This window comes from Sturnus vulgaris, chromosome 2, assembly GCF_052056855.1.
Source record: "Sturnus vulgaris isolate bStuVul1 chromosome 2, bStuVul1.hap1, whole genome shotgun sequence".
NCBI lineage: Eukaryota > Metazoa > Chordata > Aves > Passeriformes > Sturnidae > Sturnus > Sturnus vulgaris.
The window spans coordinates 33,982,747-34,006,470 of NC_142244.1; positions in this window are offsets into that span (position 1 = coordinate 33,982,747).

Genomic DNA, 23,724 nt, shown 5'->3' on the forward strand with positions numbered 1-23,724 from the left:
GGGTTGTCTGAGTTTTTTGAATTACAATCTCCCCCTTCACAGCCAAGCACAGAAATAGCAAAGCCACAGCAAGCTCCTCTCCATCTGCAATGTCACCCCACGGCTTAGAAAACTTTGCTGATCCCAGCAAGTTTGTGCTCTATAAATAGCAGACCCCTTACTCCAGCTTACCTGCTCATTACTGGGAAAGTATTTTTATCCTGGATGCTCAGGCACTGGGATACACAGCACAGAGCACTGCTGGGCACCACGTCCTGTAAATGCACCCACAGCTCCTCTTCCTGATGGAAAGACACATCCAGAAGGAGCCACCTGCAGCAGAGCAGCCTCTCTCCAGTGTCAGTGGCTGTCCTTGGGGGTGGGTACCACCATGAGGATAGGTGATGCAGGGTCAGCTTCCCCGGCTTTGGTGCCCACCTCCTTCAAATTCTTGTGTGCACAGGCCATTCCAGCTGGGTGGGTGCTCTGGGATCCTCTGTGCCTTGCCAAAATCTTCCTCTGTCCCTTTTGGTGAGGGCCATTCCTCTCCTGAGGGTTTCACAGCTTGGGCTGTAACCTCCCAAGCCCTTAGTTCCTTGAAAGTTTTGCCGAGGTCCAAGCCTGCCTCACACCGAACTGTCTCAGTACAGATGGTACTCCAATCTAACCCAGCAGTTGCAGGGATGGCATCTTAAAGCTCTGCCTTGGATTAGTGGGATTTAGCTCCTGGGATCAGCCCCTGCAGAAGAGCTCTTTATATTTCTCTATACCACAGCAGAGATATACACAAAAATTTTTACATTTGCATCCAAGTCTTCTTGGGGGTTGGACTAGATAACCTTTAAAGGTTTCTTCCAGTGCAAACTATTCCATTATTTAATAATTCTTGGTTATTTCTCTGGGTCCTGCATATACCTCCCTACAGCTGAGCCCTCCAATAACCCTTTCCCAGGCACCTTCCCCCTGGACCTGGCAATACAATTATCATCCTGGAAAAGCCTCAAATGTCTCCATGCCTGTCCTAGCTAGGAAGCCCCTTGCAATAATTTAGCTGCAGTCAGAGGCCCAGAATTTGTGATCCAGAGGGACTAAATTGTAATTCAACCTTTTAGCAGTATTAACTTCAACTACATCATATAAATTATACACATCTCACTGGCATGAGTTCAGGAGCAGCTTCTCATGACTAATGACTGAGGGAAGCCACAGAGGCTTTCAGATGCAGTGTGGAGAGCAGCTCTCGCTGTTAATTTCATTCATTTGCTCCCATTCATTCATTTCCTTGCACAGCCCAAATCCAGGGAGGTTCCTGGTCATGTGCTTCACTGGAGGCTGTCACAGCTCAAGATAGTTATCAGGGATTATAAAATAGGTTCATATTTGGAAAGTGCCTAAGACACACTCTAATGGCAAGCCTGAACTCAGAACATTGCTTTGTATGCTGCCAGTGCATTAGGCTTTGACACCAGATTTTACTCAAAAAATAACATTAAGTAAATTTTTTTTAAATGGGAGTCTTTTATTAAAATTTGAACTTATAAGTTTGATTTATCCACATACAGATATACCTATATCTCTATCCACATGTCATATGCTCAGTGCTGTCTCATTTCTTTCTGCATCAGCAATGGGGCTGCACAGTTTAATTCCACTTCAGGTCAGCAGACTCAAAGTCTCCAGGAGAAGCTGCAAAACTCCAGTGACTCACTTCTAGAGGATGTTTGTTTTTAGCATTCAGATCCCAGCAATGAAAGATTAAAAAAAGTCTTGGCAGTCTATTCATTAGTATAATTACTCTGTCCTTAACAATTCATACCTTTCCATAGCAAAGTGGGGTTTTTTTCCATAGCATACTGGCTTTATCACTGTCTCCATTTTCTTCTCCTTTTGATTGTGGATGCAACAACCCTCCTTCCATTAGGTAAGGCAGTAATCCATCCTCCACAGCAAAAGCTGGTTATCCCAAATGGTTCCAGCACATCTCTCCCATTCTCAGGGTATCCAAGACTAGGGATAACTCTCCTACTTCTGCAAAACAAGCTCAGGTCCTGGCACTGCCTGATTGGTTTCATTAATAAACAAACAAGGTAAATCAAGCAGCTGAGGCAAGACTCCCCCAGCTATTTGTGTAACCCTATTTGTGTAAACTATTTGTGTAAACTATTTGTGTAATCTGGCTGAAATAAACATTGCTTTCTACTGTGCTCGTGGCAGTAATGATAAGCTGTAGATGTGAGGAATGAAAGCAAGGCTTGGAGATATAGGCAGGGTTTCAAATGTCAAAGATTTCCTTGCAATGCTGTGTTATTTGCATACTATCAGATTAATTCCCAACACTCTTCGGTGCTCACTGAAGTGTGTAAGTGACACAACATTTCCCATGGGACAGTTAAGCCACAGCTGTATCGCTTTGCTTTTAATTTTTGGAGCAGGAGAGGGTGCTCTAATCTCTCAGTCTGACCTCCCTCATCAGCCTGGCCAGGCAGCCTCCTAGGAGCTGCTGCTGCCCTGAGCTCTTCCAGCATCCTGGATACAAAATGTGTTTTGTAGTTAATTATACCAGAGGGTGCCACTGAATAAAGCTGATTTCTCTGGAAAATCTCTGCTGTCAGCAGAGAGAGGCAGGGAAAATCTTGATTCATGTTCTGCTCTCCCTGAAGAAAAGTCTTATATCTCAACTGATTATAGAGAAAATTGAGGGAGAGCAGTACAGCAACACTCACATTAGGCTTTCTTCACGTCCTCTGAGCCCTAATTAAAATTACAACCTTGGAGGATCTACCGGGTTCCTATGTCTATTATTCCAAGAGCTAATTACCCTCAACATTAAAAATACCCACTTAACATCTACAGTGTCTGGCTTCAGCTTCCTGCAACTGGCTCTCACTCTGCTTTGGCTTGAGAAAAAAAAAACAAAACAGGAAGCACAATAAATATCACCTTCCCGTAGACATTTGCACACCATAATTAGCTCACATCCTAGTCATTCTCCGGGCAAAATAAATAAACAGCTTGTTAAGACTTTTGCCATAGACCACACTTTCAGGATTCCATCCTTGCAATGCTCTTTTAACATTCATTTTTAATTTTCTTTCCTTTGGCTAAATTAAAACAGTATCAATTAGTAAGCCTCACTACTTAGTGCTGAATATGGGAGTAATTGCATCCTTTATCACCTATTTGATTTTTCTCTGCTTTAATTCTATGGCTTGGATGAAAACAGTTCCAGAACCACTGTTTTTATGCCCTTTTCTGCTCTCCTTAGTGCAAACATCTGCCTTGGAAGCATGGTATAAATTTGTCTTTCCAGATGTTTACAAACCTATCTGATTTAGTAAGTGTTTTTCAAATATTTCCATTTAATCAGAGGTCCAGATCAATTTGCAAATTATATGAATAATGTTTTTTCTCTCTCTTCCACGTAATATGGTAGAGATGTTGAACAGCACTGGGGGAAAAAATCACATCCCAGAGGCTCCACTAGAAAACACTAATAAAAGAGAGTCCTCATCTACTGTTTTATGTCAAAATAGCAATTAATCATTTTTTATTTTTTCTATGATGCAGACACACTGACTGTGTAACACTAATTTTCTCTTCAATATCACCTTTCAGTAGGATGACAGTTTGCAGGTATTTAGGAAGACAGCATCACCATTTGACTTTACATGCCAGAATTGTGACTTAATCACAGAAGTTATATAAAGTCTGACTGACAAGATTTATTTTCAGTCCAGCCTCATGGTCTGGCATTAGTAAACATTCACCCTTTCATTCTTTTGAAGTTCCTCTCCTCTTTGTCCTTTCCATGACATTGAATTTGCATGACGTCAACCCAAGCTGAGCTCACCTTCCCGAATCTGCAGCAGAGGAAGTATCTGATGTCCCATGGTTTTTGGTGGGACTGGGATTTTTGGGAAGGATTGTCCTGCTGTGGCATATTATCCTGTTTGCAAGATGCAGTCAAGAATTTGGAAACCCTCTTTCTCCAGATTTTCACCAGAACACCAACAGGTCATCCCTGAGTCCTGCAGAGTCAAGTTCAAGTGAGCCCACTTCTTTCCCAAAATGGCTAGATTTATTTGATTTTCTTGGAAACAGATTTTGTAGCCTGTGAAATCTGATGTCTCTGGCACTGGCATTAGTGGAATATATGATGTTGCAGGCTTAGATAGTCAATATTAGAGCTGGCAGGAAAGAGTCTCATAACACCGGATGAGATATTTTGACATGTATTCATTTAGGCATCAAAACCTGTGTGTTTGACAGCCTTGTTTCCAGAAGCTCATTATACAGCAATACAGAGAGGAACACTCCTCTTCCAGGGGACATTTCCAAACCTCTTAGAATACAGTTATGATTCAGCTTAAGAAGTGGCTACTGTTCATAGTCTTTTTTTACATGAGGCTTAGCCAGGCTGGACTTTTAATGAGCAAGTTAAAGCCATCTACTGAAGGAGATGCCTTCTCATGGGCAGGCAGGTACTCAGCCATTTCCAGGAGAGCAGAGCCTCATCACAAATAGTGGTGACTTGGGCAAACATCACTCCAGATGTCCCTTCCTTCCTCTTTCTTCCTTTCTTTATACACTGAGCATGATCTCACACTGTCTCGAATATCCCTTTGGTCATTTGGGGTCGCCTGTGCAGCCTGTGTCTCCTCCCACCCTCCCAGGCACCTCCACAAGCATGGCAGTATGGAAAGCAGAAAATGCCTTGGCTCTGTGCAAGCCCTGCTCAGCAGTAACAAAAACGTCTTCAGATTATCAACTCTGTGCTCAGCACAAATCCAAAACACAGCCTCATAACAGCTGCTGGAATGAAAGTTAACTCTACCCCAGCCAAAACCAGCATGCTCAGTGACAACTTCAATTTCATTGGTGGCCTTAACACAAAACCTCGGGGGAACAGCAAACCCACACAGCACTTGTAGAGTTCAGGAAGCTTGCCATTCCTTGGATACTTAAAAAGTAAATAGCTTAAATGGAACGTGGCAAAAAAAAAAAAAAAAAGTAAAAAATATATCCCAAAACTGAACAAAAACAAAATAAAAGAATATCACCATAAATCTTCTGACAGACAAAGAATGATGGGTTTTGGCCAAACCTGCACACAGTGAATGATAATAAGACTTCCAAATGCGTCAATGGACTCATGGATTGCTGACGTTTTGCATGATGTCTTACCCTTTGCTATGTTGCAAACTTTCCCATAATCACATAATCTCACTGGAGTATTTGTCAGATCCTGACAGATCTGATAACTGGAATTTATCCCTAAAATAAAGCCAGGAAATGACATTGAGTTACATTTCCTTTGCATGAAGGCTTTACAAACCCCATAGAGGAAATTATACCAGAACATCTTCTATCCCAATAGGTCTTTCCCAGCCTCTGGCATCTTTGGCAGCTTGAAGAAAATAACCAGTTTTACAATCTTATCTAAATATCTGAGCTTTCAAATGTCTGCTGGATAGACTTTAACTTGGATACAGAACCACAGTACAGGCCACCCAATCAATATTGGTATTATTCCTTCCTCCAGCTCTCACCTTACTTATCAGAAAATTTGTTCTCCATTATCACCATACCCAGCTGTCTAGCCATAACTAGGAACTACAGAAAATCCATAAATCACTGAATTAACTGATTAATTACTATGGATCACGAGCTAGGTGTGAGCTTCCCTGGGTAGATGGAAGGTCTCAGCAGACAGCAGCCTCCAGCAACCTGATGTCTTAATCTCTTCTGCTTCAGCTATGTATATAGATATATACATATATATCTTCAGTTCATAGATTCATGGTATCATAGAGTAGTTTTTGCTGGAAGGGACCTTCAAGACCATCTAGTTCCAAGTTCGCTACCATGGGCAGAGACACCTTCAAGCAGATCAGGTTGCTCAAAGCCCCAACCTGCCTTTGAACACTTTCAGAGCTTCTCTGGGCAACCCATGCCAGTACCTCACCACCCTCACAAGGGAAAACTGTCTTACCAATATCTATTCTCACCCTGCCCTCCATCAGCTTGAAGCCATTCCCCCTTGTCCTGTCACTCCATGTCCTTGTCAGAAGTCCCTCTCCAGCTCTCTTGTAGCACCCTTAAGTACTGGAAGGGGCTCTAAGGGATCCCCAAAGCCACCCTTCTCCAGGTTGAACAACTCCAGTTCTCTCAGCCTGTCTCCATAGCAGAGGTGCTCCAGCCCACTGAGCATCTTCGTGGCCTCCTCTGGACTCACTCCAACAGGTCTACTTTCTTCTTATGTGTATGTTTGTGTGTATATATATATATTTATGTATGTATGTATGTATGTATGTATGTATGTACGTATGTATCCTCTGGGCTGCTCTTGCAGTGCCTGACAACAGCTTTGCATTGCATTGTGGCAGGAGAGTCACCACCTTCCTGCACCCTGGGTCTGTTGACTCCCTCCAGAGTTCTCTTCCTTGAAAACCTGTGCTCAGCTCCAGCCTTCCCACTAATCCCCTCTGTATCCACAGGGTTGGAGCAGTGCCTGCTCAGTTTGCTGGGATGTAACTGGTTTTATTTCAGACTGACAGAAAAGCTAATCTAAAGGATTGATGGCATTTTTAAAACTGTATTTAAAGCCCTTCTGACAGCCCTCCCTCTTTAAAGGAAATATTTTCATAATTTCCAGAGTCTGGACGAAGCTTAATGAGGGTCAATGTACCTGGTTTCAGAGCACACCTACTTTTAGTGCCTATTAATTGTCATTTATAAAGGCAACCCTTGACAGGGGGGATGTCCCCTATTTCCAGAGGACATACAAACCACATGGAGAGTTGCAGATGGTTATTTTGTGGTGCTGCTCAAACTCAGTTAACCCATCTAGAGCACCACATCTGTTGAACACATGCTTTAGCTCTTCAGCAAGACCAGAGGCAATAGAGCAAAACGCATCCCAGGTTCACTTTTTCTTTGCCTTCTGGGATTATAGAAGTAATCAGTCCTAACTGTTACCTGAGGAGCAATACCTGCAATTCATCTAGCCACAGAAGGGAGAAAAAAATAAAATTATCAATTGTTCGTATCTTCCTTTATGCCAACAGTGTGAATTTTTTAAAATGGAATTATAATTCAATGAAGATGTTGACAGAAGCAAGAGAAAGGATAAACCTTGCCATATTTCAAACCTGCTGTCTGCAGGAGTCCCAAACAAGCCCCTAGGTATTAATCCCTTCATCTGAAGCACGCACATCCAGGCTAACACCTCACTAAGTCCCCATTAGCTGCTGCTACACAGCATGGAATGCTACAGCAGGGCAAGTGAGGAATGCCCTGGGAGAGGAGAGGAAAACAGATCAAAACTGTTGGTGGAAATAAGCACTGACCCAGCAGACAGACTGGCGTTTTTAAATACGAGCAGCCTACTGTGTCCTGGTACAGCTTTTCCAGGTGGCCATCATGAAGGGTGCCTTCCAGAGCAGTGAGAGATATAAACAGCATGTTCCTCATGGAAAAGAAAAGCCTTCAGAGAAATTTTGAATTTCTAAGTACATCTGTGACTGAAAACCAGGGCATTAACAGTTGGGGATCAGTATGGCATCACTGCAGTTTGTGGAACAATTTATTTCAGACAGGATAAAGAAAGAAAGAATCCCAAGAGCTCCAGCTCATCTCTTCTGGTGCCCATTTAAGGGAATTGATAATATCTTTGTCTATTTGGATGTGAAAGTGTCTCTGCTGATTAAAATTCCCTGACGACCTACATCTCCTAAGCTGATAATAATAAGCCTCTCAGGCTGACGGTGTGCTGCTCTGATACCTCCAGGGCTGCTGTGGATGAGAGCAGACATGAGGCTCAGGCAGTGATTGCTGAGAGCTCTGCAAGCCAGAATGGAAATCTTGAATGCTCAGAGCCACAGGAGAAGAAGGGCAGCATCCAGGTCTGGGAAAGCAGCAAAACTGCCACCGTAGGAACCACCAGGCTTGCCATGGGCAGATCCAGCAGTGTGGACACACACATTTAGAGAGCTAAGGAATTACGGCTTGAAAATTCTTTTTCAGGCCTGAATTTCTCCTGACTCTCAGGTCCATTCCCAGACTGATAAGCTGACTATGGCTTCAGTTAGGGAGGAAGTCTTTCAGGGTGATAATATGGTGAAAAACAGAGTGGAATTCATAATAAAGATTAACACCTGGTGTCTTTTCTGTGGGATACATCCTGAGGTACTGTCCCATAGATGTTTTTCCCAATTGTCCAATGAGCTTCTGTCCTGTCCTAGCTGCATGTAACATGCTTTAAATACAGGCTGTCCGTACAATTAAGTTGGCCTTTTTTCCCTAAAGAGGTTCGTGTGTGTTGCTGGCCTTGCTCTCTCTCTCTCTCTCTTTTTTTCTAGCACAGTAACCACACAGTGGCACAAACCTCTGCAGGTATTTGTGGAGAGAACTGCAGGGAGATTCATCACAGGAGAGTCAGAAAAGCCCTGTCTTAAACTGTTCATGGCTCTCATGGGCTGTTTCCAACTTTCCATGGTACCAGCTTCTTTGGCCTTTTCTTCTCATTACAGATCAAGAGGTTCCACAAGCATCTGAGCCCAGACTCCAATCCTTGCCAGGGCAGTTCTCATTTGTCCTTTCAAACCACATCAGAGTGTGTTTGTGAGGCTTGCAGTGCTCAGAGTTGGGCAAAACAGAGCAGTCTGGTGAGAAACCACCTCCCCAGGTTCTAGTACTGCCTCCTTCTCAGATGGATTTAGTAGGAACCAGGCACTGGGGAGGACAGCTTGTCTTTTCCTACTAGCACTGCCAGCATCACACAGTGAAATAGGGACACAGTCCTTGCCTCCTTTCTTCTATCACTTTACCTTCTGCAGCTGTCTCTAAAGCAGACCATGTGGTCTTGTACAATAAAGCACAGAACCTGGATTACCTTTTCCTGAGTTTTAAAGAGCACAAAACATAACCGAGCCTGCACCTGGATCAACACCACTTTGAGTGACTGAAAAACCAAGTGCATAATGCAGCAGGTGCAGCAAAGAGCTGTCACTTCTGCTTCTTCCCTAAGACCGTAGGCGTATGTGCAAGCCATGTTTTACCCCATCTTGAGTAATTTATGCTGCTTTTCCTGAGCACTAGACTTGTTTAGATGAGGATCTGCCAACTTATTTCCTATCTGGTTGACTGGGAGGAGGGGTGTTGAGAAGGAGTGTAAATATACCAGCAGTATTCCATCTGTATAATATATATGGTATCTATGTAATATATAATGTAAATATCAGTGTAAATATTCCACCAGCTTTCAGCTGGTGAGGAGTAAAGATGCTCACCTACAGCAGTACCAAACTCTGGCTCTGGTCCTATCCCAACCTCTGAGCATTATCATCTGAGTGGAAAGGCCAAGGAGAAATTATCCTGGGCTAGGAAGTATTTCAACACAGTAAAGTATGCAAGCATACTACAGTGAAGTATATAAGGATATGCTTAACTGTAAGAATCAGCATTTTGCACATTAGCCCAACTCCATGTATTGGATCTGGGCTGGGAAAAGCTCTAGTTGTCTCTCTGGGGATTCTGGTGACTATTTCCCAAGTAACAAGCTACAAGGTAAGAGGAAATGCCTCAATTTGTGCCACGGAAGGGTTAGACTGGATATTAGGAAAAAAATTCTTCCCTGGAAGAGTTCTCAAGTGCTGGAACAGGCTGCCCAGGGAAGTGGTGTGGTCAGATTGCTGGAAGTGTTCAAATCCATGTAGGTGTGGCACTTGGGTTCATGGTGTGCTTGGCAGTGCTAGGTTAACGACTGGACTTGATGCTCTTTCAGAGTTTTTCTAAACTTAACAATTCTGTGATTCTGTTCTAGTTTCTAAACGGTCCCGGGCCATGAGATGCAGAAGAGATGGTTATGTGGGTACAGTGTGAACACAATTCTTCTCAGTACACCTAGGCAGGTCCAAAGAGGTGGAGGGTACTCCAGGAGTTGTAACAATTTTTTTCAGTCTATTGGGCTTTGTCATAGGCTTTTTCTAAGTCCAGAAGCAAATTATTTCACCCACCCAGCAAAGACAAGCATGGCTGTCAGCCTTGAACAAACCATCTTGTATCAATTAACAGGCTCTTCTTCTCATTCATCATCTGTGTTTCTTCTTCCTTGTGTTCACCACATTCTCATGACTATAGGCAGAAGAATATCCACCGTTAATTGCCTGGTCCAGTTGCCATCCTCAGCTGCTGGCTGCTTTGCCAAAGCCCCAGTACAGAAGAATTTAGCAAACCCAGTATGTCTGTGCCTTGTGGCTAGCTGTCCTACAGGCTTCTGCAATTCACAAGCCCCCAGCCAAGGGTATGTGACATGTTGGACCTTACCTTTCATCTCAATTGGCCTCCAGCAGCACAGTGGGTGCCTAAAGTGGCTCTGACTCTGAGGGGGGCTTATTTGTGTTCCTTCTTCCTCGGTTTTGCAAGGAGAAAATCAAAACAACCTGACATCTGGTTACACTTAGCTGCTGTGCTGGTTTATGTCATGCCTTTCTTCCCTAGTCTTTATTTTCTTTATTAATCACCCCTGAGCCAACACCGCTGACACACGCTCTCCTCACACTCTGCATAGCCCACAAGAGAGCGCTCCTTCGCTGGCAGACTGTGCATTTTCCAACTGGTTAGACTGGAAAACAATTCAGCTGGGGTAGTTTGATCCCTGGGCTCCCCTCTAATCCGCTGCTCATGCTCAAATTCCACCAAAAACAGCTCCCTGGGAATCAGACACAATGCATCAGCATCGGGTCTGTCAGAGAGGGATCTTTTTTCCAGGAAAGAGATTTCTGCAGGGTTCAAGCACTAGCTAGCAAAACAAGAAAGCATGACAAGGGAGAGGATTTCTGTTATTCCAGTCACACATTTTTCCATGTGCAAGTGTGATTTCTCAGTTCATCATCCAGACTAAACTGTCACTAGCAGGATTTTGATCCTTAGACCAAGCTGAAATCAGTGCTGGTAAAATACATTTCACTGTCCTCAGCCTTCCTTCTCATATTTCTGTCCAAAAAGGCCTTGGATGTTCCACTAAGATGCTGGACATCATTTGTTTCTCCAATTAAGCATGCTCTGGAGAGAAGAGTGTCAAGCCTCTCTCAGAACCTCATTGTAATTAAGTTTCCCTCTTGGTGAACGTCTGACTATGACAAACTATTTAGAGGAGTTCCTAAAAGCCAAGCTTGTAACCAGTCCTGATTTTATGTTATTCTGAGGATTTTTCCCTGCTCAGACGATCACTGAGTCTCCTCGTGCTGTGCGTGCAGCAGTCCTGGTGCTAATCAGCGAGTCAGAGCTGCAGCCCCTCATCACTGCACCCTGCAGCTGCAAAGCAATGCTATAAAAACATTTAATGAAGCATGATGCCTGAAAAACACCTAGCTCATTCCTCCAGGGAACGGGAATGCCCTCAGCCATGATCAGAGTGATGCTTGGACCCACTGGCTGGGGGGAGGATGGTTTAGTCTGCCTGGTGTCCTGTGTCTTTTGCATGAAGCTCTGTGTCAGATGCACTGGGAAAGGGCAAGAAGTTCTGTCTTCTTCAGAGCAGTGCAGCCAGGACATTAGGGATGGCAAGGCAAGCAGCAGCCACAAAACTGGGGAAGATGAGTACCCCAGCACCCAGCACTGGGTGTTGGGGCAGCCCTGGGCTTGGTCCCTTTGGATAAACGCCTGGTCGAAAAATCAGGTCCTCCAAAAATGCCTTGGACATTGAGTTTTTCCCAATATCCCCTGAAGTTTATTTTCTTCCCTGTAGCTGTAAGAAATTCCCTCCCAGCTGTGCCTGTCAGCAAATGTGTCCCCTGCAGTGTCACTGGCAGGATTCGAACCCTCTGGCTGATGCCAGGCTATGTTTCCATGTCCACACGGTAACTGGACTCCAATGTAAGTGTTTATGGAGCCATTAGGGAGCTGGAAAGTTCCCACTAAAACATTGGAGAAGCTGGGTAGCCCCATTCAGCTCCACTCCCAGGTATATAGTGACATACATGATGTCCTCTGGGTCTAACATATCCATGTGCTGTCAGACAGGCTTTAGGTAGGAATTACAAGTCCTGCTGGGCCTTCATTGCCCTAGACCATCTTCTGTTCCACACCAGAGTGGTCTCACAAGTCAGACCTTGATCCCTAATGCCTTCTGACCTCCCCAAAGTGTCTCACCTGGCCTTCCACTGACATCTAAAAAACGCCAGCAGTCTCTCAAAGGCTGTCTCACCTATCAGCAGCAGCATGCCCACAGAAGCTGCAGGTGCCCCATCCCTGCAAGTGTTCAAGCCCAGGCTGGGTGAGGGTCTGAGAAACCTGATTTAGTGGAAGTTGTTGTTGCTGTTGGGCAGAGGGGTTGGAACTAAATGGTCTTTTAAGTCCCTTCCAACCCAAAACATTCTATCATTCTACAAAGTACAGACTCAAATGGAAAAAACAGAGAGGGATGGCTCAGCTGTGGCTGAGAGCAGATGGGACATGGCAAAGCCTCTGGATCCCTGTGCATTGGGACACTCAGCCTGCTGCCCTGCTGGGAGAGTAACCAGCTACAGTGCTCATATACGAAAATAAACTATAAATTCATAGAAACAGGGGTATAAATAAGAGGTTTATTCTGCAAATTACAGCTGCAAGCAGCCTATCTGTGTTTCAGAAGGCTCATCTTCAGATTTTACCAAAACCACTGTGGGGATAAAAAAGGAGTCAAATGTTAATTGCTGAGTTTTTGGGGGCATGGGGTTCAACACTGAGGGAATTACTGTAATTTTCTAATTTCTTGTTCATACAGTGCTTTAACTTATCCTTTCAAAGCTGAGGGCCCAGTATGTGCATGGAAATTTTTGTTTGGATACTGCCTAAGGTGAGGGTCTGACACAGGTTAGTTGCCCATAAGGAGGAGTTTAAAAGGAAACCCTACCACATACTACCTTGGGTGGATGGAGCTAAGGGAGGGATGTCACCACAAGTTAATCTTGAGATGGTGGCTCCAGGTCCAAGCAGACACAGGCATGTGGTTACTGCTGTATCTGAACAATCAGGAGGGATTGCTTTGAGTCAGCATTCAACTCTAAAATCTTCCAGAAATGCTCAGACATCCTCTAGCCAAGATTTTCTGTCTCTCAGAACCTTGCTTAGACTCCCTTTGACTCATAAAGCACCTTCCACCTTCAATTCCCCCCTCCTGAGCAGGGAGACACTGGGATGGGGTGCTGGTGTCTGGCTCCTTCCCTGCCATGACCCAAGGTGTGGAAATGAATGCATGCCTTCAATTGGGTGATAAAAGAGGGGGATTAAAACACATCTGGCCATGTCTGTAACATGTGGACAATATCTCCTCAACTCCCATGGTTGTTGAGAAGAAAAAGATGTAAAAATGATGAGACACTCCATTGCTATGGCAACAGGAGCCATTGAATTATGGGTGGATGTAGTCAAGTCAAAATAATAATGGAATTGCATTTGTGTCTCCTGCTCGCTGTTTATACAGGTCTTTTTCCACTGGTGTTCCCATTCTGTGCTATTCCAGGACCAGAACACAAAACATTGTCTCCCACAAGGCTTTTATGTATCTTTATCAACATTCTAGGTTTCTGAGGTCTTGTAAAATATACACGTGTCCCCCACGGTTTGCTTAGTGCTAACCCCTGTTATTTCATTGTCTGGCAGAAAAACAGATAAACAGAAGAAAGGCAACTAATTCCCCTGAGTGGACATCTGTGCTGATGCTGAAGGAGCTCCCAGCCAGGAATACAGAAAGTGTTGTGCTCTGCTATCAGTTAGCTTTTGCAGTAGTAGTACTGTGTTAAAGAATCTGTTTTGCACAAAACGTGTCCAACCCTCACCCCTGGAGCTGAACCCTCCATCTGGGTGGACATTTTTATTTACAGCATCCATTTCATCACAAGGAAGCCTTGTTCTAGGGAAGAAGACACATTGTTCCAGGGAAATGAAACCTTGACACCAAGCAGTGACTAAGCAAAGATGAGGTGTAGTAATGGAGGAGGATAAAGTTTATTGCTAATCAGATTTTGGCTGGCATGGTCACAGTGTCAAAACCTGTGTATTTATACTCAATTATAATTTAGTTGAGTTCAGGGGAAATGAGGTCAGAGAACTGACTACATGATGAAGGAAACTAAACAGCAGCACCCTCGGGCTCAACAGTGTTGGCTTAGACTTCCATGCTACATGAATGTGATGCATGAGGGCAAATATATCAGGCTGAGGTTTTTGGGTCTTTTTGGAGGCAAAGATAGTGGCTCAGGCATACTAGCAACATCGAGATTTCCTTAGGAGCTTGAACATGGCACACTTTGGATGTTGGAAATACAGGAAGAAGGAAGGAGCTGAGATGGAAGAGGGGGAGAGATAAATGTCCTGGCATTGCCATTGGACACAGTCTGAGCAGTATTATTTGGCCCCAGAGGTGAAGAATATTGCTTAGTAGAACAGGTGAAGCAACGTAGGCCAAAGAGATTGATGGAAAACCATCAAGAAGATGCCATATCTTCCTAGAAGTTTATAGAAAATTCAAAATTCAAATTCAGCAGAAAAGCCCCAATCCCACAAGAACTGGAAACTCATAAAGCAAGAAGGCAGAAAGAAACAATGACATGTAAATATGTAGGAATCAGGCTCTGATTATGTTTTTCAATTTACCCTTTTTCCTGTATGAGACGATGGATTTCCACTTAACATTGGTTAAAGTGGGTCATATCTCTAAAGAGCAAAGGATAAATGCCTATTCCTGGCTATCAATGCCCCATGCTGAGAGTTGTTTTGCAGACTTTCTAAACCTCTGCAGCAATTTGTTATGAAGTGAACACTTATGCTTAACTTTTAAGCAGCATAGATCTCCATATAAGCCTATAATATATGCAGAGGATCATTAAATTTTTATTGTGCCATTCTGGAGGGGGAAAAAACCAAATTGAAAACAAAAAAAAAAAAAGCTAGCAAGCAAAATTTTGAATATAAATGGGGTATGTTTATCTAGTGTGATATTTTTACTAGAGATGAAACAGAGGTGTTTTGGAGCTGTTTGCCCAAAAGAAATTTAAAACAGGCTTGTGTAAGAGGAAGAGGGTGAAATCCCAGAAGCCTTTGTTGACACCCTCAAAGCATAACTTTCCAGATGCTTCTAATAAGCCTCAAGCTACATAATGAATACAGTTCTGCAGTAACACCATCGGCAGTATTAGAAAGCCTCATCAGTTTTGGTCTGATGCATTTTCCTATGGATACAGGAGCAGGAGGCACAGCATAACAGCAGTAATGGATAACAGAGTTGGAAACAGATGGCAGCCATTGGAGCTCACATCAAGAATTGAGCAACGTGGAGGTTCGGCAGGATTGGATTTGGCTTTGTGGCTTGGCCCGTTTTACAGAGAGGCATTGTTTGCAAAGATCCAGTGTGGGATTAGATTTCCAAACTCTTCAAAGTCTGAGGGATGCTTGGATAGAAAACAAAGTTCTGGGCTATTTGCTAAATAATAATAACAGCAGCTTCTGGTTGCTATGTTTGATCCAAATATTTCCTTGGAAACAAAACACAGTAGCAGCTTTTGCCAAGTCAGATGAAGCTTGTTTGAAACCCATATCCAAATGTAAATAGCAATAATCATTTGGAGGGGAAGAAGGTTACCAAAATCCCAATTAGGTGATCTGCAGGGGCATTTATTTACCTGGGCTGCTCTTAGGATCATCATCTGTACCACCACGAGTGGTGCAGAGAAGGGGAAGATTATTCACGGGCAAAGAATGGACTTCTGACAAAGCTCCTGGTGTCAGGTTTAAAACAGGCAGGAGCTGCATGTTTCTTTTTCACTTGGTGCACAGAAATCTGCTTCTGTATGGCATAAAAACCCCCATGTGTCTTTGGTAGCTACACACAGTGTAGCCCATATTCAAAGTCCAGCTCAGGAGGTCTTTAAACGACCACTAAAAGCTGAGAAGGTCTGTTAGGAAAGCTTCACTTTTTTTTTATCCATTGCACCTTATACTACATGTTCTTGACGTGTCAGAGAAAGGACAATTTGACCCAGAAAAAAACTTTCTTGTGTTTTATTCCAAGTTTCCAAATTTCTCTCATTCCCAGAAATTATCATCCAAATCACTACTATAATATGAAGAATTAAAAGTGTTTAGCTGTGATAAAAACTTATGAGTGATGAATGCAATGTCCTGAGAGCTGTCATTCCAGACAATATGTGTCATTCTGTGTCACAGCAGTGAATGTCTGAAAATTCTGCCAAAATGAAACAGTCTGGGAAGACATGACCCCGATGGGCAACTGCCAAGACCTGGGAGGATGACTCTGTAGTTAATAGATGTAGCCATAATTTTGTTAATTATTGGTTTCCCTTATGAGTCTGACTCCACAATGTAGCATATACTTTTGAAAAGAGCATTGCTTGAATGTAGGAAAGAAATAGTGAGCAAGCCTTTCTTCAGCTGTAATAAAAAATGACATCTTGGTGTGATTGGCAGCTGACTGGTCAAGCTAGGCTTTGGTTCACTCTTCTAGACTCTCACATCCTCAAATAAACCCACACAATTGTCACTTTTGTCTCTTTAGATCACCTGCCAGTGTAGTTTTATCCTATTTTGCACACCAAGGTGTCTTGTGTCCAATTAGAAACTAGCATAATTGGTAATTATTATTAATGATGGCCATATGTTTCCATCAGGAAACAAATTATATTCTCTGCAGCAGAATGAAGCTGCTGCTTCAATGTTTCTCCCTGCTCCAGCTTGAGGGTTTACACAGAAGTGTTTGCAGCTGCACAACCACCTCTTCCAAGGTACACAGTGGAAATCTTGTCCCCAGGTGAAGTGTTTTTCATCCAATCACAGGGATGACTTTTTGACGTTTCATTGAGCATCTCCTATGCTAAGGAGAGGTCTGAGTCAGGACAGAAATGGTGAGTCCAGCTGCAGTAATAAGTGCAAGGGGAAAGAATTTGCTCTCAGGAAAGAATGACTTGAACAACCTTCTCAAGAAGGCTGCTAATACACAGAAATATCTGTGATCAAATTTTCCCATTTCAGCACACCATGGCATCATAATTCCATCCCTTCACCTCTGTTAGAGGCAAGATCTGAGATGAAGAAGCACATATATCGGTTGTGCTTTTTAAGGGCTCCCTGCTGGTTCTTTGTGTTAATGTGGCACTTTGATGTTCCCGCAATTCAGTAGTAAAGGAGACACTTATTTCCTGGTTTTGGCTAAGAAAGATGTAGAAGTAAGTACCTGAGGCACTAGAGAGTACATGGCACAAGTGATTGTAACACACAAGCTCATTTGCAACAAGACCAAAAATACATCCCTGTGTAACATACCTTCTTTCTAAGGAAGGACTGCTCATCATCTGTGCTGCCTTGACATCCCTGTAGCAGTTTCCCTCTACAGTGATGCTCAGCAGCTTCTGATCTGGCAAGCTGCACAGTGATTCCTGGAACTGATGTGGGGCTGTCTAGGGACAATGCTATGAAACGTCACCATCTGCCCAGTCTTGGATTTTTGGCCATGAGCCTGTTTCTCCTACCCTGTGAAGGTAGAGGTCTCCATGCAAACATTGTCCTATTCATTCAGCCCATAATACAGGCTTTATTTAAAGCTTAATTTGTTCTGTGCTGAAACGAGAATAAAATTTCAGGATTTGATGGCAATTGTTAGAGCAGTCTGGAAACAAATTTTTGGAAAATGTTTTCTCAGCTTCTCATTATGTTACGCATTTTATAAAACACTTCTCCAGTGTTATTGCCTGGGAAGTTTAGATAGAAATAGGTCCCCTGTTACTGAGGATTTCATCTCCTCCTGTTCAGCATCAGATGTCATGTGTGGTTACTACAGCAGTAGCTCTTTGATGTTTGCAGATGGAAGATGGCAGTGCACAGCAGGACATAATAAAAAGCAATGGAAATGTTGTTTGCCCTAGTTTCATAGGGAAAGGAGCACTATGCAATCATGCTACCTTGGTGACTGCCTCCCTGTAAGTGTCTTTGTTTGCCTTTCAGTCCTCTTCTTTATTCCCCAAGTACCTTTGAACATGCTTCAAAATTTCAGTCACTTTTGACAGAAAGTTGGATACCTCAGGGGTACTCTAGAGCTAAAGATTTTCTGCACATAGTCAATGAAGAAAACATTTACTAGTTGTCCAGAAGGAAATTCTGTAGAAAAGCCTGAACCTTTACAAGGCGTAAGAAGATCAACCACAAGACACAGATCAATAAGCAGGAAGGTTTTGGTGACACCACATGTTGGAGAGAGTGATCACTGTAATGAATACGGCTGAAGGAAAGAAGTACAGAAGTACACTGGGAGCTCTTGGCTCCACTATGGGAAATGGTATGTCCAAGTCAAATCACCTCAGGCAATATTAGCAGTTTGCAGAGACAATTCCGTATTTTGTTTGGGGTTTTTTTTCTCATCTGTGAAAGTCATTACAGTGGATCTGGAGGATCTTTAACTCAGTGGTTTTTTATTAGTATTGTGGTACATGTAACAAGCCCCTGCAATCCTAAAAGAAATGTGGTACAAACAGAGAACTGATAAAGTAGCCTTTGGGCAAAAAGCAACAGATAAATATTGCATGGAAGGAGGATGTAAGCAGTAATGTGTGCTCTCAGCCCAGAAAACCAACAGTGTCCTGAGCTGCTTCAGGAGCAGCACAGCCATAGCAGGTCAAGAGAGAAGATTCTTGCCGTCTGCTCTGGTGAAAACCCACCTGCACTAGTATACCTCTAGGACTCCCAACATAAGAAGGTTGTGGACATGATAGAATGAGTCCAGAGGAAGCCATGAAGATGATCAGAGGGCTGGAGCATCTGTGCTACGGAGACAGGCTGAGAGAAGCTCAGCCTGGAGAATGGAAGACTCCAGAGACCTTATTGTGGCCTTCCAATACCTGAAGGGGGATATAAGAGAGCTGGAGAGGGACTTTGGACAAGGGCATAGAGTGACAGGACAAGTGGGAATGGCTTCAAACTGACAGAGTGCAGGTTTAAAGCAGCTATTAGGAAGAAATTCTTTATGATGAGAGCGGTGAGGCACTGGTACAGGCTGCCCAGCCTCACCCTTGGAAGTATTCAAGGTCAGGCTGGATGGGGTTTGGAGCAACCTGGTGTAGTGGAAGATGTCCCTGTCCATGGCAGGAAGGTTTGGAACAAAGTGATCTCTAAGGTCCCTTGCAGCCCAACCCACTCTGCCCTTCTCTGTTTATCCTGGAGCTGCCCTGGCCAGCAGTAAGTGAGTAGTTTATGGCTCCTGTGAAGTGACACACTTTGAGAATTTGGTTTGATTTTTATAGAGCTAGTTGATGTCTACCTCCAAGGCAAGAGTAATTCCTTGTCTGCCAGTCCTATACATGACATAGAGACTAACTCCAGCCTTCAAGGGCTGTGGTGAGTTTTACTTGTAAAAGTTCGTTTGCAGGGCATGTGTGAGACTCTAAAGGTGGATATTCATATTGCATCTCCCTCTCTCTCTCTTGTGTCATGCTGCTGCTCTCCTGAATCCAGATCATGGGTTGAAGAAATGGAGGCCATGTGGCAGAGGGGTGTCCATAGGAATATTGTTTTCTAACAGCAATCTCTGAGCATCCATCTCACACAGATCATCCCCTTGTCATGGCTTCTGTTGCTCTGTGACCTCACAGCCCTGTTCAGCTGCTCAGATAGCCTTTTATTTGTGTCCATGGCATCTCTCATTTCGTAGGAATGCCCAAGAGATTTTTGTCAAATCCATCCAAGAAGCTGTGAGGCCACAAAGAGCTGTGAGAGATCTGAACTGAGCCGTTCCAGCACTTGCATCTGCAACGCCAGCCTGAATCTTCCATCATTAAGCCCGGCATAGCTCTGGCCTTGGATTTGCATGCCCACACAAGACATCCATTATTTAGTGTGTTGATACAGCCCTCCCCAACAGACCCTCACAAGGCTTTCTGGAGGCTTTCAACAGTTCTCCAGGATAATTCAGCTATGACAAATCCTATCCAGGAAGTATGACCTCATGTTGGAAAAGGTGGAGCCATCCAAAAGTGCTTGACGCAATTTTACTGAGTAGCACAGGGCAAAACAACTCAAAGAAAATCCTTTCCACCCAAGAAACCTTGCTCAATGTGATGGTGAAAATACAACATCAGCTTTTTAAAATTTCCTTTTCTGAGAGTTTGTAAAAGTTTGAAAAAAACTTATCTCACCTCCCAGCAGTCTCCTAAGAGATCCTTCGAGGAAAATGTGTGGTGCCTCTGCCCTCTGCCATATAGCATGTACTAACCCTGGGCTACAACGAGGGAACTGCAGGAGGGAAGCCAAGGGACCAGGCACAAAAATTGAAGCTGTGATTCTTTTTCTATAGCTATACACTATTTTTATATTCTATATTCTTATATTCTTATATTTCTATACACTATTCTTATAGTGTAACTAGCCCCAGGCCATCTCCCACACATCAATGCAGAGAAGCAGAGGTGCACTATACTTCTTTGTCAATCCTTCATGCAAAGCAGATGTGCTTTTTTCAAAATCACCTCATACTAGGAAAAAAGAGTGTGAATGCAGGTCTTTTGAATCCAATTTTTTGTCCACTCCACTAAGACATTATTGCTTTAAGAGGCTCCAGGGACTCTGATCAGCAGAGCTTCTACTTTTTTGAGGCTGTTTAAACACCTAAAACACTGACCAGAAGAATGTCTTGGATTTAAGGGCTCTTGACCATCGCCTGGGACAGAGAAGGGATGGCACACATGGACCCAGGAGTGGGGGTCTCCTGCTCCCTGCAGCCTCACACACTCAGCATCAAAGGATTTTCAGGCTCTCAGTTCTCTCGTCTGGTCCTAAGCAGTCATCTTCAGCCTTTGTACACTGCAGACCTCCTGCAGGCCCACCAGGATCCAAGTTCATTGGAACCAGCTCCTGGGATTTTCCCAGACTCTCATCCATGTGCCTAACAGGTTCCTGTGACAGCCAGGTTTAGGGATTTGTCCCCAGGCAGACAGAGTGCTTTGAGGAAACTGGTTTGCCATTTGTCTATGTCCACCTGTGGCAGCTTAATGGAGAGTAATGATCCTCCATGGACCCTCTAAATGAAAGACATTAACTGAACTGATGAGAGAAATCGAATTATTGTCTCACCCAATACTTCCAATTTACCTGAGAGTTCATCTTGCCCAAGATGTGCTGAACATGAACATACTCTCTGTCAGTCACCAAGTTTCAGGCAGAGAGAGAAATCCTTCCTTGGCTTCCCAGGAAAGTAAAAGTGTGTTAGCAAAGTCCTTGGTCAATTGCTGACTGGCTTTTATAACTCACTTTCTGTCCCTTTAATCTGACCTAGTTTGAGGTTGATTTTTTCCCCTGGTGATTTGCACTGACAGCAAGTGTGTCTCCCCCCAAGCCTGCCCCTGCCTGAGGCTGAGACCACACGGTGGGTGCAATATCAGTGGTCACAGATTCACCCACTGGGTGAGTTCATGCTGTTTTATCAGAGGCAGCCTGACACTTTTAGAGAGTCCAAATTGAGGTGACTGCACAAACATTAAACATGGAAACATCAAGACAAACTTGAATACATGGCTTCCAGGATGTACATGAGCAGAAGATCCTAAGTTCTCCCACTACTCAGCATCACCTCAGCACTGGCAGGCAGCATGGCAGACTGGAAAGGAGTCTACCTGCAAATTTCCCAGTTTGAGGCAACATCTAACAAGTTAGCATCCCAAAATCTGGGATACTTGCAAACCAGTTTGATGCCCAGAATACAGGGGTACCTTGTGAGCACTTACTGCAAAACACAGAGGACTTAAAGCAACTCAGCAATGTGTAAGAAGCCATGTCTTTTTTTCTTACTCATCATGCATCCAACTATGAGCAAAGGGGACACTTTTGTCCTTGGTGATGTTTGATGAAGTAGATTTAATCAGACAGGACATTGGTAGTGTTGTGTTAGCCCATCTATTATTCAGGTTTTGTTTCTGCTGGTCCCTAGATAGATTGGTGTGTCTCCTAGATGTTCTTCCCTGCTCGTGTGATGTCTTTTAGTTTTCGTGGTCGATAACCTTGTACCTCGTGTGTGCAAATCTAATTATATTTTGGTCTAACAGAAAATGTCAGCTTGCATATACTTCTAAGAATGATGGATATCCTATCTCTGGAAATAGCAGAGCCACAAATGGGAATTATCCACAGCTGTGAAGTCAACATGGTCTATTTGCAAAATGGAATAGAAATAAAATAAAAAAATGAAATGAAATGAAATGAAATGAAATGAAATAAAATAAAATAAAATAAAATAAAATAAAATAAAATAAAATAAAATAAAAATACCCAAAGCACAACATGGTTTTATTCTTCCCTTCTGTAAAACTGCAGCAATAAATGGAAAATGGCAGCAAAGAAGGAGATAATAGTGCATAGATGAGGCGTGAAGGGAACACAAAGATAAAATCTCAGGTTTAGCTCCTACTGTTTCTTGCTCTGTGATCTTGGTAAGAGTTCATTTTAACCATCTCTCTTCTGTGCTGGCATTTTCCTGCCTCTTCCTCCTCATCATTCATTCTGAATTCATGCTGACCTTCTCCTGCTCCTCCCAAAAATGCATGGATCCTCATCAGAAAAGACCACCAACCCTGAAATATGATCTTTTGCACTACTGCCTGTCTCCATCAGTTGTCTGTTATCTTAGCCCAACAAAGACCCTCTGTTGGGGCTGCTTGTGTGCTTAAAGCACGTACAAAAGTTTTTGCAAAACTTGGGGCTGGTGCCATCAGGTGGTGCAAAGGAAACACCCCAACACTATGGACACACAATGTTTTCAACAAGCTCTGCCTGCTTTCCCAAAAACCATGCAGATCTCTCTGAATACACAATTTTAAGTAGGTTTTATTTAGAATTACTGCGATTTTTTTTTTAAATTGTGTTCTCTCTTTCTATAAATTTTCTGATAGTGTGGTGGCTGGAAAGGCTCTTGGTGCTCATATCGGAAAATGCGCTGTGTATAAAATGGGATGTTGTTGACAAAACTTACAGATGACTGAAGCTCATCAACAGTAGCAAACAGCTGGTGTTAGTCAAGATGCAAATTAGTTTACCATGTCAGGAAAGAAGGCACAAATAATCATCCCAAAACTCAGCAATAAACACCTACTTCTGTCATTTAGGTTCCCGTACAGCTCCAGGACATAAAGCCTCCTGAACTTATGGGAATGACTTGGTGCAAACAACAGCTCAGCTACGGTCTCTTTGGATTCAGGATTCCTCGCATTGATTGCCACACTTAGGACGAAGCTAAATGAGTAAAACTGAATGACTGGGGTCTATGGAGTGTGACTCTTTCATCTGGTAGCTCAAGAGATCCTGTTCAATTTTCACTGGCCCTTTAGGTTCAGATGCCACTGGAAGGTGGTGGCAGACCCTAATTATAGACATCTGTGAGTAATGCATTTCACAGCTGTTGTGCTATAATGGGCAGGGAGAAGTTCAGGCAGCAGCCAACATTTTCACGGAGTGCCGGATGCGGTTGCCGGGTCTCGGCTTGGTGCAGAGCCTGTGGGTTGCAGCTGCTCAGGCTGGGAGTCAGGCAGCTCCTGGGGAAGCACACCCCACAGGGGAGGCCAGTGCTGGTAGAAAGATTCCAGCTGTACCTGGAAAGAGAAGGTGGTGCTCAATCCCAAGGGAGAATCATCCTACTAGGCCATAACAATCACTGTCTCCAGAAGCAGTGGAAATGTTGAAGAAGAAATTGAGCTTAAAGAGACAGGCCAGGAG